Source organism: Sminthopsis crassicaudata, chromosome 3 (genome assembly GCF_048593235.1).
Source record: "Sminthopsis crassicaudata isolate SCR6 chromosome 3, ASM4859323v1, whole genome shotgun sequence".
NCBI lineage: Eukaryota > Metazoa > Chordata > Mammalia > Dasyuromorphia > Dasyuridae > Sminthopsis > Sminthopsis crassicaudata.
Window position 1 is genome coordinate 275,730,199 of NC_133619.1, and position 13,948 is coordinate 275,744,146.

The 13,948-nt window shown below is 52.6% G+C and overlaps 1 protein-coding gene across 4 annotated transcripts in view; it reads left to right on the top strand.

The window, feature by feature from the left end:
* BCOR (BCL6 corepressor) overlaps positions 1-13,948 on the top strand; it is a 158,940-nt gene that overhangs the window by 35,619 nt on the left and 109,373 nt on the right. The window contains exons 1-2 of one of the 4 annotated variants that reach the window (XM_074300827.1): positions 11,570-11,636; positions 12,068-12,172. The exons of 1 other annotated variant lie outside the window; for it this stretch is intronic. The gene's annotated coding sequence lies outside the window, so the exon portion shown is untranslated. Of the gene's footprint in view, positions 1-11,569; positions 11,637-11,786; positions 11,803-12,012; positions 12,173-13,948 lie in introns of those variants that run through there. 2 more of the 4 variants (XM_074300828.1, XM_074300826.1) reach the window with 2 other exon arrangements.

Sequence of the window (13,948 nt, forward strand, 5' to 3'; positions counted from 1 at the left end):
GAAGGAAGGGGGAATGGAGGGAGGAGGACGAAGCGTTCATATCAGGGGCTGAGGCAGGAGGGTTTTTAGAGCGCGAGTGAGCAGCTGAGAGCATGCTGTGTGCGCTTTCCTCCCCCCCTCCCTCCCGCGGCCGCTGCAGAGATGGAGCCACGATAAGGGACAGGCAGCTGCTGCGGCTCTCGGGCGCCGGGCTTAGCCCCAGGTGCGCTGAGGTCCAGCAGCAGGCCTCCCCTCCCACGATCCCTCCCTCCCTTCTGTTTTCCTGGCTGCACCGCTCCCCGGCCTTGTTCCCCTCGGCCCTCCGCCCACCCACGGCTCCTCTCTAGCACCCCGTACAACTGAACCTGGAAAGAGCTGCGCCCCTTTTTTTGAGGAAGCTCAGACAGCTCGGGGAGCTAGGAGGGACAGATCTAGGAAATGAGGTGGAGGCTGCTCACGCTCTCCCACCCACGGGGCTGCGTCTCCGATTGTAAAGAGTCAGAGCAACCTAGAAACAGCTTTTTTTTTTTTTCTTTTTTTTTAACCGGTCTCCACCCCTGGCTATTCTCACCCGTCCTTGACTGCTGGCAGTTCAGACCCCCCCCCCCCCCCCCCCGCTTCACAAAGCCTCGGTAGGGCAGGGACAGGGAAAGGGGAACAACGTGGTTCTCAGATCTTTAATTATACTCCCAGCCTCTAACCTCCCTCTCCACGCCCCCGCCCCCCTCCCACAACCCTGTAGTCGCCGCTGTCTCGCAGCCTTTAATCAATTTCATGATATTAAATATTAATTTTCCGCCAGCCAGGCTTTCTCCAAGGAGAGGGAGACGGGCGGGAGAGCAATACAGAGAGGACGAAGTAGGTGCTTTCGTCTCCTCTCCAGAGGTAAGGAAGGAGAGGAGAGCGGAGCACTCGGGGCTACCGGGCTCGGACCCGGCTGCGGGCGAGCACTCTGGGAGATCTGGCCTCTAGCTCCTCTATTGGATAACTTTGAAAGTACTTGGGGGATCGGCTCGTAGGCCGTTTGGGAGAAGAGGAGCGATGTTGCAATTAGAATTCCGGTGTACGGTGTGAGTATGAGCGACAGCAGTTTCCCCAACTCTTTTCTGGCTCAGTCCCCCCACCCCACCCCAGGCACAGACACTTCCCGGCGCGCACCCGTAGCTTTGCAGGGATGATGGATCGTGCCTGGCGGGGGTGATTTGGTGTTGATCGCACATTATCACTGGCAGGTTGGACTGGTTGCTGATGGACGACTTCTAGCGGCTGCAGCTCCTTCAGACAGTGCGCAAAGGAATCGCGCTCGCTAGCTCACTTTCTCCAGCCAGGGTCTCTTAGCTCCTTTTCCTATTTCTCTGGATGTGGAAACCCTCCAGCCCGAACTCCCCTGCCTCTGCTCCTTTCTATGGGAGTTGGGCTTAGGGGACGGAGCAGCACTCTTCTCCATCCCGTACACAAACACTTCCCTCCTAGGTCACACACACTCCAGTCCGCACCAGCCTCTGGCCGCAACCACAACCAGGACGTGCTGTATGGGCTTCGGGCCAAAGAGAGGAAGTAAAGCTTCTGACACTTCTCTGCCCCCCTTCTCCCGCTCTCGCCCTTCCATGTTTTCCACCGAGACTGGGAGATCCTTGGATTTATCTTAGCACTTCTGTTTTCCCACAGGACTGCTGAGAGACAAACAAGTCTGGAGAAAGGGAGGACAGTAACCATGATTCAAGAAATTTAGAATTCCCATCCTATATCCGTCCCTTTCCCAAATCCACATTTCCCTTGCTCTCACGTTCATTCTGACTTGCTTCGGAGGCGCTGCCGTTCCTTCTTTCTCGCCGCCCCCCCCCCTTTTTCTCTAAAGTGCCTGCAGATACAAAAGCGGTTTCGTAATGCCTTCCGTCTGCGAGAGCCGGAGGACCTTGGCTAACCTTTCGAAAACTGATTGCAACTGCCTGTTAACAGCCTGTACTGACCGCATAGGGTACAGAGTAGAGAGTAATAATTTAAGTGACAGACTGCGAGGTGGCCGGGGTTCAGCGGAACAGCCTGGTTAAATCCTGCCGGTCTGCTCCCCTCCCCCTACTTCGCCTCTAATGCCCCACCCCCACCCTTCGGAGCCGAGACTAGGCCGCTTCACTCAGACCCGTAGCGGAAGAGAAGTCGGTCTGTCTGTCTCTGTACTTAAGAGGGAGGGGAAAGTTACCCCCTCCCTCACCGTTTTGTGTCTGCAGGAGTTACGAGATCCTCTGAGTTTTAGGAACAGCCAAAATTTATCTTCCTTTGCAAAATAGAAATAAGCAAGCAACCTCTACTGGCATTGTTGGTTAATGGGAAACTACCACAAGGTCTGGGTTATTGTGGTGTTTGGAAAAGGAAGGTTTGGACTGTTTTAAGTCTGGATCCTCCGTCCCCTTAAGAGTTCACTCTCTAGTCCCTAATATATACAGGACAACCTGCTTAGCCCGGGGTTCCCAAGATTCAGAAATACCAGAGAGATCATGTTGTGGGTATTGAGGGTTTTGCTTTTTTTTCTGGTTGTTTTTGGAAACCAGACAGAAGTGGGGTCTGCAGAAAGCTGGGACATGGCGGCAAGGGGGGGGAGAGACGTGACAGGGAACCTCGGATACAGCTTCGTTCTTCTCTCTCCCCCTCTCTGGAGAGCTCACCAGCTGCTCTCCAACAGGCAGCGCCTTGAAATCTATTTAAAGAGAGAGAAAGGGGAGGAGAACAAAGGGGGGGGGGGAAGGAGAAGGGGGCGGTGAGCCTGAACCTCCGGGAGGGGGAGAGCGAGCGGGAGAGAAAGAAGGGTGGATCCACCGGTTCGCAGCGCACATCAAGCTCTCACATCTGTATATGTTCCGATCGATGGGGAGAATGGATAATATTTGTCAGCTGCAGCCCTTTCTCTTTCCCTTCCTCAGGAAGGGGGTGGGTGTGGGTGTAAGGAAGAGAACTGGGCAAGCAAAAGAGGCCGCTTCAAGGGCAGCACATTTCCTAATACAGCCATATGAAATCTATAGAAATGAAAGCCCGGGGATTTTTTTCTTATTATCATTATTAATTATTTTTTATTATTCCACAGCAGCCAGAGAGCTCTTAGCAGCTGCCCCCTCTTCCTCTCCCAGTGGCTCATCTTACTTTCCCTGGCTCTTCTCTCTTCCCAGTCTCCCTTTGTTGATACTCAAGCTACTATAACCTTCTAGCCTCCGAAAAGAGGGCCTTGTGCTCTTTCACCCTGGGCCGCTGCCTCAGCTCGGTAAACTAAGAGTGTATCCCTTAGCTTAATCCCACTACTGCAGATATTACTTTGGCAGCCTCCATAGCTCATCACCTACCATAAAAGACACGGGAGAAAGGATTCTTAACAAGAATGGGGGCTGGGGGCGGAGAGAGCCTAACGTCTGCCCACCCGGAAGAATAAAAGTGTCTGCTCTGTCGCTCCCACCGACGCCCCTCTCCTTAAACCAGCTCCCAGACTCTCCCTTTCCACACTCAGAACCAATCTCCTCTTCCCGCCCCACCCCCACATAACTGCCCCTGGCTGGCAGTTGCACTTTGACTGGATCGTTCCCACACATGGTCCGCATTTCGCACAGCGGCAGCGTGTTTCCTCTCGGTTTCCCCTCCTCTGTGCCTTTCTGAGCAAGAAGGGAGATTTAGGGGAAGTTAAAAACCAAGTGAGTTAAGACGGGGTGGGGGAGGGAGGAAAAGAGAGACGTGGAGAACCAGGTTCTCAAACTGAATTACTCTTTGAGTCGGAGGGGAGAACGTTTGGAAAACGTTCTCGCCTCTCCCGCTTTCTCCCACATGGACCTGAGCCCTGGTCAGGGTCAAAGTTCTCAAAGACAGTCCTGGAGAAAGTGGGTTTTGAAAATGTAGCAGGGGAACCAAGGAGCAGGGGAATGAGGGGGAAGTGAGTTCCAGCAAGCTGTAACTCTTGCCCCAGATAAATAGTTCATTTGCACTCCCAGAAGCCAGGTTTGAGAATATTAAAACCATCAATGGAAAAATAAATATACATTAACATTTGCTGGAGGATTCACTTACTACAGGATCATCTTTCTGAACCAACTCAACTCTGGAAGCTTCCCCTTTTGCTCCTCTGGGAGGCAAAGCAACCTGCAACATTAAGTGGGTGCAAAGGATCAAGCCCAGAAAGACTTAAGACCTATTCCAGGTTTCCCATAGAGAGTTGTTAACAGCCTTTTCCCTTTCATTTCCCCAGTGATAGGGCCTGGGAGAGGGAGAACGTGGGGAGGAGGGGGAAGGGAAGAGGGGAACCCCCGGAGTGCGGCTGAAACGAAGTGTGGTGCGGGATAGAGAGGCGGCTAATTCTAGAGCTAGAGGTGGTGTCTTTGGTTCATAGGCCTGGTCTGGCGAGGCTGCTTCCACCACCAGGATGGCACGGTGCCACTTCTCGGTGAATGCTTCCCGGCCTCCCAGGATCCCGGCCCAGCCTGCAGCGTCCCCGGCTGCTCCTCCGCTCGGGGCCGGGCAGGAAGCCGGCGCGCATGCACTCGGTTGGGTAGCAGACACTTGGCCAGGCCGGTCCCTCGGCACAACAGCACCTTTGCGCCGAACTCGAGTTGGCTGGAGACTTAGTTCGCGTTCCCCTCCCCCATCTCGGGGCCAGACTTGGCCTTTCTTGTTCTATGTCACGGCCGAGGATTCACTGGCTCCCAGGGTTTCTCCCCTTCCACGTAATTCTCTAGTCTCCGTCTTACTCGTCTTTCTTCGGCTCGCTCTCCTTTGTCTCTGTCTCTCACTTCAGTGTCTCCGTCTCTTCTCCACTCTTTTCCCTTGGAGCTCCCTCTCCTGTCTCGGCCTCTCTCCCAGGAGCCCCGTAGCGCAGTCAGCCGTCCTTCCAGAGATTCAAAAAGAAGTTTTGTGTTTCCCCCGGGGGCAGCAGCCTAATGCTTCCCTTGTTTTCCGGAACAAAGCTGACATTCAACTAGGAGGGGGTGGGGTGGGGGGCGGCAGTTAGCCCTCCCCTTCTCGCTGCACCCCGCGCCTCTCCTTCAGAACACCCCACTCCAGGGGCCAAGCCCGCAGTGGGGGGTAGCGTAGTTGGGGGGGGGGGGGGCGGAGAAGGGAGGAGAACTGTTTCCAGAGCCGCGGCCCTGGCACAATGGTCTTGTTGCAGTTCCCTTCTCGGATCGCGGCCGGGGAGCCTGAGAGAGGGCGGGATGTGTTGGTGTCTGGGTGAGGCTCCCAGCCAGCACCGGGAGAATGGAGGGGGTGGGGATGGAACTGGGGGCGCACGAGGCTGTTTACTGATTGACTTTGCTGCTGGAAACTCACCACCGCAGCTCGGGAGCACTGGGCAGAGTTACCCCGCTGCGGCCCCTGCCAGCTTGGATGAGAAGCAGAGCGGTTAGAGCCTGCCATTTCTCGGCTCCGGACCTGGGCGAGGGAGGCTGCCCACAGCCCTGGGAGAAAAAGGGCGGGCGCGGGTGGCCGTGGGGGAGAGCTTCTCCGAAAGAGATCGCTTGACACTCTGCTCCAGCTCCTCACCACTCTCCATCCCTCTTCCCCAGAGGCCACAGCCTCCCCCTCCCCCCCCACAGCGAGAAATGACAAGGGTCAGGCTGCGGGAGTGGAGTGGGTCAAAGGGCGCCGCCCCCTGGGGCTAAGGCTGCTCCAGCAGCGTCTTGGACTCTCCTCGCGAGCTACGGTCTAAACGAGGTCTTTAGAATGGCTGGCGTGTCGCTTCGAGAACGCACACCTCTGCTCAGCCGCCGTTGAAACGCGCTTCCACGAAAAATGGACGGGACAGCCCAAGCTTAACCTTTATACCGTCTTATCCCGGGCTGCTCCGGACGTCCTGAAGCGAGCTCCCTCCCCCCCTCCTGCATCCCTCCCCACTTTCTGTAGATAAAACAGAGAATGGAGTTATTATTAAACAAGCTACTGGGGGCCTGCTCCTTTACCACGTTGCTCCTGGCCACCCGCAGCCATGCCTCACTCGCGTCCCTTACTCTCCCTTCCTCCCTCCCTCCTTCCCTCCCTGCCCCCCTCCTGTGGTCTTTCCAGCCCTTTCCTCCACCCGGCCGCCGGCCCGCCCCGGGCTCCCCGCAGGCGGGCCTGAAATATGATCCTGCTTCGGAAAGACTGTATGTAAACACCAGGCGTGCTCTGGTCCCCAGCCGGAGTAGCCCGGACCCGGGGCTCCCTGCCCTCGGCAGCTCGGAGGTCCGGGGGCCCTCCCAGCAGCCTGCTCCCACTCCTCCCCGTCAGCCTTTCCCCGGGCTCCCTCCCTCAGCCGCTCCTCCTCTCCTCCTCCCCCCGCAGGATTGACGGTGGCCTGCCGAGTCGCTCTCTTGTTTCCCAGTTGGCGCGGCTAATTGGATCCGCCGCCGCTGCCTCTTGTTGAATTTTCTAGCTTGAGACCGTTCAATCGTGTCTGCCCGAGCCCTCCCCATCCCCCACCCCAGCTGTTATCTCTGCCCGGCAACTTGTTGGCTTCCAGGAGCAGTCCCTTCGCTGACCCCCGCCACAAGCTCTCTCATCCTCCCTGGTCCCCATTCTCCCCCAGGTCGTTCTGAGCTTGACTTGGGAGATGGTGTAATGTTCTGTCCCTGAGCTCCTTAAGCTAAAATTTCAACAGGGTAATAAGCGAAGAGAAGGAACAATTATTAGCTCAAGTGCACTCCCCATTCACCCTCTCCATCACACCCCCCTTACCCCCCATCAGGCCAGTGCCCAGCAAGAAAAAACGCAGGCCTAGGGATCTGTTGGAACAGGGCATCTAGAAAAGCCTCAGAGAAGGAAACGCAGAGAGCGCCTTTAGAAGTTCCAGTGGTCCCCAAAAGGGTGGGGAGCCTCTGTTCCGGGCACTTCTGTTCTCGTCACAGAACTGTCCTTTCTCTTACTAGACACCGGTAGCTCCCACCGCCCCGAGAGAAAATGCGATGAGTCTAGCTTTCTCCTCACAGCCACAGCACAGGCTGGGGTGTAGGAGATATACCAGGCAACCTTGATAGTTGCTCTTCCCAAGTGCCTCCTTTTCAATGCGGGAAGGGTAAGGCAATGCAGCCTAAGACACAGCTTGGAAGCCTATTTCAAAATCCTTAACGCAGCCTCCCCCCCACCCCACCCCCAAGCGCCTGCGCATTGTGGATCTTAAGGAACTTGGGTGCTGGAATCCTGCAGCTTCCCTGGGCCGATCTTTCATGTGTAGTACTCCGAGTCTCGAAGTACTAGCTCCCATCGGTCGCTTTACACCTTATGCATGGCTCGCTGCTTAGCCACATTAAGACAGTAGAAATTGATTACCATGCTTCCTGATGAGGACGTAGGCCTGGAAGATCAAGAAGAAACAAGGGAAGATTCCCTTAGAGTCCTAGTCCTGGTAGTTGCATCCAGAGGTGGTGATGTAGGGGATTGTCTTGATTACAAAGGGGGTGTTGACAGCGTGGTCCCAAGGTGTCATCTTAACATATTCCAATATAAATCTTGGAATTTTCTTCCTTTGAGGAGGACTTTTATGCAGTGGGTCTTGCTTGTTCTATACTATTACTCTGCACTGTAACCTTAACACACGTTCTCCCAGGTTTCAAGTCTGGAAAAGTGCCCACATTTATCCCATGGCCCAACCAGGTGACTTGACTTTTTAGTCATGGGTTTAAAAAGTATCTTCTTTGATGCTTCTTTGACAATTGTTAGGTGACAAAGAATTGTGACTACCAGCATATTAACTGTCATTTTCCTAACACTTCCCTTCATTTCTAACTTTTAAACAAATCAAGGCTCTGAGGATTTTCCAGAGGTGTCTTATTGAAACGAATTTACAACCAAAATAACATCTCCAGGTCAATCTATATTAATTTTTATGACTACTATGACAAAATGTGAAACTAAAAATTAACAGCAAAACTTGGAAACCTAGCTCATAGGCTTATATATGTATAAGAGCGGTTGCTCTAGTACTATATGGCTTGTCCATCTGTGTGAAAGCTTTGATGCCCCCAGATGTTGGCATGGTCTCCTTGAAATTATATATACTTTCCATCTAGTTTTTGTATGTTTTTGATATTCCACAAAGAGTGGAAGAAAATTGTAAGGTCCTTGAGAGCAAGGATTATTTCAATTTTCTTTTTATGTGCCCAGAATTTAGTACAGAAACTTAAATATAGTAAAGTACTTAATAAATATTTGTTAAATCGAATTCTTTGATCACAATATTCTTGATTGCAGAATCTGGTAACTCCAACATATCCCTCATTTCTAGCTTCTTTTACTCTTTGTTCACTGAAGAGAAAGTTTGTACTCTAAAAGGTGTTTTTAGTTCTCCAAATTGTAGGCCGATATCACTTGTTTCTGTTTAAACACTGGATACAGTTATCTATGTTTTGATAAGTCAGTAAAATGTGTTCTTCTCTGATCCTGAATAGTATTACTGAAAAGCTAATGCATCCAAGGAGTTCATTCTTCCTCTGGCTGATAACAGTTCTCTTCTTCAATTTGGATTCTTCTCTGCACATATTTATTTAGTACCGTGCTTGTACATAGTAGGCTTTTAATAAATGTTACCGATTGATTGGCTGAAGATAATCAGAATCTGGTCTCAATCCATCCCCTTTATCCAAGTGAGCCTGAGGGTTAAGCACTTCTTTAAGGCCTTCTTTTTTTCCCCCTCTTAAAATATTCTGAATCCTGTTCTGGGGATAAGTATTCCAATTTCTTTCCCTTTACAAAGGATATGCTAATCTTTTAAGATTACTGGTCTTCTATAAACTTATGCCAAAGGTGTTCAGTGCCTGTGGTGAAAAAATGACATCCAGAGAAGGTACTTTGGGAAGTTGGAGAGAACTCTGTGTTTGAGGGTCAGAAAGAGTGTTGACTTTTAGGGAAAAGGGCCTAGAAAGAGAAAAACCCAAGTTAAACAAAAGTAGAATCTGTAATCATGCTGATTAATATCCTGAAAAGGGGGATGGAGCATTGAAGACCTGCTATTTTTTGGTCTCTTTCCTGCACTTTTGGGAAAATGCATTTTTAGCACAATGGGAAATTTAAGATTTATAAATCAATTATTTCTAAGATACATTTATCCTCTTCTCTATCATATTTGGATTCTTTGCTTAATTTGACTCAAATAAGCATTCCTTTATTTTCCCAGAGAGTTGATTACCTTCCTGTGCCATACTCTGGCTGAGCTATTTCCCAAGTGATGTTCAACTATTGATTTTTAATATCTTTATTTAATATTGACTATTAAATAGTTTTACACAATAGAAGATGTGATGAGCATCACAAGTCATGCCTGAGACTTTTAACAGTGATTTTCTTGCTCAGAAACCTAAGATAAATACAAAGCACAGGAGGAAATGGGAGAGGAGATGATGTGGACAATAGTGACTGGTGAGGAAAGGGAATATTCTTGGGGAAATCAAAGGTATTGCTAAAAGAAAACAAAAAAGACACAAGACTTGTGAAAGTACTCAGCTAGGCACTAACAGCTGCTCCTCTGGTGATGCTCTTCAGGCTGTTGGGGCCTGTTAACAAGATGCCGTGGAAAATGATGAGGTCTGTTATGTTGCAGGCTGGGCCTTGGGAGGAAGGAGGGAGGGAAAGGGGAATAAGGAAATGCATGCCCTTCCTAGTGTTTCCTAACTGAAGTTTTCATCCTATTTTTGCAACCCCTTTCTTTTATTCCTCCTTGGGAATTCACACATGCCCAGACTATCTCTTTGCATCTCTTTCTCTCAAGTGTATGTGGGGGAAGAGGGTAAGTGGTCACTTGTGCTATGTTGCTGTTTCTTGCTTCTCAACCCCCTCTATATCACCATCATTTTAGACTCCACTCCTCCATTTTTTTTTCCTTCTGCAGCCTCTCTCCCATCCATTCCCTTTACTTTATTTAAGCCACTATCAGATTTCCCCATGTTCAGGTGAAGGGCAGGTAGAGTATATATAGGAGTTAGAAGTGAGGGCAAAAAGCAAGTCATAAAGACTATAGAGGGGAACAAGTGCTTGGCCAAAAGCACTTGGGGTCCTGGGGTCTGGGTCCTACAGAGTGTTACTATGTGTCCAAAGGAGGGAGCCCAGCAGGGTCAAGGAGATACAAATTAAGGGTATAAGAAATTAGGGAGCCAGAAATTCTTTAGGAGCTGGGGGGTGTGTGTGGAGGGTTACAGGAGAGGATCAATGAGAGTACAGTTTAGATTTTTAATGGGTTTAATTGCTTAGCCCTCTTGGAAAGTTCATCACTTATTCTTGTATTCAAAAGGGTTAGGAAGTCAGCATAATTCCTGCAGATGAAAATCTTGTAGTCAGAAAACTTAGAGAGTTGATCTTCAGTTAAGGATAGTGCTTAGGCCTTTCCCATCAAATATATGCTTGATTGAGATCCTCAATGGAGAAATTAGCATTATTAGTGCTGTAAGTGCACTAGGAAAAGTGCTGAGGCACCCTTACTTCGTAGTTATCCCTGATCCATCCAGGCTGGCTTCACTAGCTGGCCTCTTTCTCTTTTTCCATCCAACCCAACAGCAGGGTCTCATCTACAGTTTTAAAAGAGTGGAGGGAGGAAAGTAAAGGCGCCCAAGCTTAATGCATGAATGAGGGAAAGAATTAATGAATGGAAAATGAGGGAGCCCCTTCATTTGGCTGCTAGTTGAAGAGCTCGAATCACTGGGGTCGAAAAAGGCCAGGCAATTGGGACGAGAAGGTAAACTGATAGGAAAGTTAGGTTTTTTTGTTTTTTTTTTTTTGCTTTTTTTTTAAAATCCTGATATTCAGCCAGGATTAGTGTTTGTATGAGTCTGATTCTCTCGGTCTTATTCACTGTTTCTGTTGCTCAATGTCCCTGTTACTCTGCTTCATTTCTCTCTTCTCCTTGTTTCTATGCTAGTGTACATCGTCTTTCTCTGAGAGGGGCTATTTCTCTTACTGAATCTTTTTTCACGTCTGCATCTGCCTATGTTTGCCTTCCACTTCTTCATACTCTTGCCTACTCTCAGTTTCTCCATCTATGCATGCTCCATCCATCTTGCTGATTATGCAGTCTGATCGTCTGTCTCTGTCCCTTCAGAATAATATTCTGAAAGAGTCTAGTTTAGCTAAGCCAAAGAGAAAGGAAATCGAGGGCTTCTTCCTCCTTTCCTCTCTGAGAGCCCTCCTTTCATCCCCATCAGCCCGGAATTAGGCACTATTGGACCATCCTGGCTCAGGGCCTCGAAGTGCCGGAGCGTTTACTGGTCCTATTTTTCATGGTTTAAAGACAAACTTCCAAAAGACGGAGATGAAACTCCCCAGCACCTCCAAGCCTCGAGATCCGAGAAAGAGCGCTTTCGGTTCGTTGGGAGCTGCCTCGATTCTTCCGGCTTTTGGAATTGTATGTAGCTTTGGGTGGTAAAGCTCTAGAAGGTGCGTGGGAGGAGGGAGTGGTGGGGACCTTAGTGAGGAGGTTTGGTTAGTGTGCGTCTTCCGCAGGGTCTCCCAGGCGGATTAGCAGCAACAAAGGCAGTGGGGGTGGGTTGATGACTCGGGAGCGATTGCTGGCTCTCTGCCTGGAGTTTGCGAATTCCCATTGGCCAGTGTGCTGGCTAAATACACACCTCACACCCCAGCCCCTGCCCCTCCCAGCCGCCCCGCACTGGGCCCGCCTCTCCGGTGGAAACACGGTCCAACTCCTTGAAAGTAAACTTGCCAACTGGGAGGTGTGTGTGTGTGTGTGGGGGGTAACTCGGGAAGGGGGAAAAGGAAGGAGGGAGCGGGAAGGGCCTCCGGGAGGAGAGTCTTGGGTCAGATTTCAGCCCTTAATGACACTTGGTGGCAGGGTGCCAAGGCCCGGGACCGGGAGAACTGGGGAGGAGAGAGGTGGAGGTGAGGGGGAAGCCTTGTGGGGGGCAGCAGATGTAGGACTCGGGAGAGGGCTCTAAACATTAAGGGCGAGAGTAGCTTTTGCTGACCCCCGAAGTTCGGTTTTAGGGGCTGGGGGCTGGCGCAAAAGGCGGGGGTGGGTGGGTGAGGGGAGGAAAGGAGGGGGCAAATCAGAAAGCCATCTGAGCGGAGCGCAGGCATCTTCCGCAATCCATTCATCCACTGAAGCGCGTGAAAAGCTGCTGATCGCTGCCATTGTTACTCACAGGCGAAGTGGGAAAAGAAGCCTCCACTCCGGCGAGAGATAAATAGTCTCTGACAGCGCCTCCTCGCCGAGAGATCTCATCAAATTTCGCCAGGCGGGCGGCCGCAGGTCTGTGTTGCTCTTTCGTGCAAGAAGCTTTAAATCGGCCTTTTCCTCCTTCCGCATCCCCTCTCCTCCATCCTCCGTCCCCATCCCATTCCCCCCCCCCCCTCCCCTGCCCGTTTCCTTTCTGCCCCTGCTCGGATCTGGGCGTGCTCCAAGCGGGCTTCACCTCCTTTGCTCCCTTGCCTTGCTGTCTCGATCACTGTGCAGAACGCCGCGTGGTGATGTGGTGGGGGGGAGGGGGGCAAAGGTGCAGGCTTCAGGACCAGGGAAAAACTGAGTGTGTGTGTGCGTGTGTGTGTGTCTGTGTGTGAGTGTGTGTATGTGAGTATGTGTGTATGTGTGTGTGAGTGTGGGTGTGTGTGTGTGTGTGCGTGAGCGCGCGTGTGTTGGAGAGAAGGGGAAGCTTGGCTCATGGTGCAGAAGGTGAGTCTGCGGCGGTTTCTGCCCCCCAAACATTTAAAATACAGAACCCCTTTAACCTCAGCCTCCTGCAACTCCCCCCTCCTTCCCTCCGCGCCCCAGCCGCTCTCTGCACATCGCTCGTAGCTGCAAGATGGATCTGGCTACTGTGGAGAGAGCGGGGCTGTAAATATTTAAAAAGTCTCTCGCGCGGCGGCGGCGGCGGTAATGGCTTTCGCAGTCTGAATGTGTGTGCGGGAGGGGAAGGAGGGCGGTGAGAGGCGGGGGCGCCCCACACACTCTCGCCGCCCGGGTCGGATTAGGGGAGGTGGAATGGCCGGGCTGGGCCCTCGCCCCTCCACTGCCCCCCTCCGCGGGGTCTGAAGCCGGGTCCCTTTGACTGCCCCGAGGCTGACGCTGAGCCCAGTTGACTCGTCATGCAAATCGATAGGAAACTTGAGCCGGGGTCGCGTCCGGGACTAGGTCGAGCCCGGGCGGGACTCGGGAGCCCAAGCCGGCCGCGGCAGTCCCGGGGCCGAGGAGCGGGGGCTGCGTGGCCGCAGCGCCCTTCCGTCCGCTCCTCCTCCTCAGGCATCCTCGGGGAACTTGATCTTAGCCGGCCTGCTACCTGAGTCGTGAAAGGCCACTGAGCGGAGAGCGAGGAGAGAAATCGGGGGCGGGGGCGGCTTCCATTCCCTCCCCCCAGAGCCTTCTCCGGGTGTGGGGTTCGGAGGTAACCGCTCTGTGACCTCATTGTGCAGGTCGGGGGGCGGACTGCCCGTCTGCAGCAGGGAGCCGCTCTCGCCACTAAGGCCTGGGCCGCTTCCCGCACTTTTAAGGGCCATCCCGCAGTGCTCGGCCTAGTGGGACACGGTTCTTCCCGCGGCCTCAGCCGAGGAACGTAGGTCTGTGGAATGTTGGAAGTTTTGGGGGAACCCTAAAACCCTAGGCCGGGAACGCCGTAGTGAGGAGAGCAGATGAAAGCCATCGAGGCCCGAGGTTGAGTGAGGTTTGCTTCGCCGAGGGCCGTTGGCGTGCTTGGGGCTTCTGGGTGGGGGCGGGGCGCGGCGCGGCGGGGTTTGGAGGCCGGGAGGGAAGTGGAAAAGAACCGATTTTTGTCCCTGGAAGGGAGTGCTAACTTGAGGCTGGCCTGTCCGGAGGGTGCCTGGGGAGTTTTACGGGCTTCTGCCTAAGGAGGGCGGGGCACGCCGGGTGGTGTCCAGGGTGGAAGCCGGGGTGGGGCTGGAGGTGGCCGGGTGGGGCGCAGCTGGGCCTAGCGCTTTGGGTTTCAGCCCGAGGGCTTCGGTGGTTAATGAGTTTGAAGCCTGACCCTACAGGCCGCGCTGGTGGCTCAGGATTTCCTCCCGGACCGAACACTCG